The following is a 1,649-nucleotide window of genomic DNA, read 5'->3' as shown; positions in this document are numbered from 1 at the left end:
GAAGAGACTAAACTGGAAAGCAAAAATCACTGAAGAGAGTTGGGGTTTTTAGCTAAAACCAGGACAAAAGGGCATGTGTAGGTCTTCAGGGAACTTTCACATCTCCTCAGCTCTAAGTCCATGTCTGTCTTTAAAGAAGCTGTGAATATACTGTTCCTTCACATAGCCCACATGTAATATCAGGCACTTTGAGGGTTTCATTCCCATTGAATTTAGCAAATCCTAAGCAAGAAAGCTTGGAAGAGGCAGCAAGATGAAATCCTTGTGTCCTGTACCTCACACTGAAAAAGCTCTGTGAACTTTGTTGCTCACGTATTTTTGACCTCCCTGCCTTCCCTCCAGAGACCATGAGCAAGCACTGCCACAGAACTGTGCTCGCAGGAGCTGTCTGATGGCCCTCCCTGCCTTCTGCAGTTTTGCTCCCTTTCCTCACCCTCCCTATGCAGGAGAATTTTCTGATTCCCGATGAGAGCTTAGCAGGAAGAGTTGGATCTTTGCCTTGTGATTCCTGTCTGTTGGATATGGGGGAGGTATATACAGCTGTGGTTTTAGAAAGAGGGTGAGAACATCATCATACCAGCACTCTCTGCCTCCCAGGCAGTTTATCTCTTGCTAAGAAGCTTGTTTCCTCCTAACCTAAGACTTTCCATGCTTTGGAAATCTAATAGGGTAAACTGACTCTGTTGTGGGGTGAGAGAAGCCCATGGAAAGGATAGTGCTCTCCTGCCAAGGGTATTCAGTATCACAGGAGACAGGGTGGTAGTATGGCAGTTACACAACTTTTCACATTCCTTCTCATGCACCTTGATTCATAAAGTATTCCCCACACCATGGAAGTCCAGCCTGCAAGAAATTATTCCAAAACCTTGCTGTGGGACTGAATTAACTCTCTGGACAAGGCAGCAAAAAGGACTAAACAGCTCCAGCATGCTCTTCCTTTTACTTGGCACCTTGAGCTGGTTTTGCTCCCCATCTCCCTAGAGGAACTTCTCAGATATTCTCCATTGAGACCCTGCCTGCTGCCTTCCTCTGGCCTCGTTAAACTGCAATGAGACAGTCCCAGCCCCTCTGCTTGTTGTGGCAGGATGCGTGACTTTATCTCATCCGATAAAGTTGCCCAAGAACACTGTGTAAGTGCGTGTTTGACATCCTAAGTGCTCTCAGAACTCAGATGAAGAGCTGTCTGATTTCATGAGGTGCTAGAGGAGCACATTTGGTACCATAATGTACTAAGCATTAATGTTTTCTAATGTTCAGGAGCCTTGGGCTTCAAACTGAGTGAAACAGCACGATCTTGTTTTAGGAGCTGGCTGTCATATGTGACACCTCCCCTTGATTCTGGGAAGAAGCCATGGCTCCTCCTCATCTGAGGGTACCTTATTTTCAGGGGGGTGCACAAACAGGGCCTTCCTGTGAATTTATGTTCTTTGGATGCTGTGACTGGATTTATCCGTTTAGAGAAACACAATATAGCTTTGTGTGACATGGTGAGCTCTGCGTGCAAAGCCAATGAGGAATTCCTCATTGCGCTTGAATTTCATTTCTAGTGAATGCTTGACTGAATCCCAGAGAAGCGACATCAGCTTCTGACTTTTGATCAAACTCCATCAAATTCTATTATTCTATGATTCTAAAGTCTCAACAACCCT

The sequence above is a fragment of the Apaloderma vittatum genome, unplaced genomic scaffold (genome assembly GCF_000703405.1).
Source record: "Apaloderma vittatum isolate BGI_N311 unplaced genomic scaffold, ASM70340v1 scaffold5009, whole genome shotgun sequence".
NCBI lineage: Eukaryota > Metazoa > Chordata > Aves > Trogoniformes > Trogonidae > Apaloderma > Apaloderma vittatum.
The sequence above is the reverse complement of the archived record's forward strand: the minus strand, read 5'-3'. Positions refer to the sequence as shown.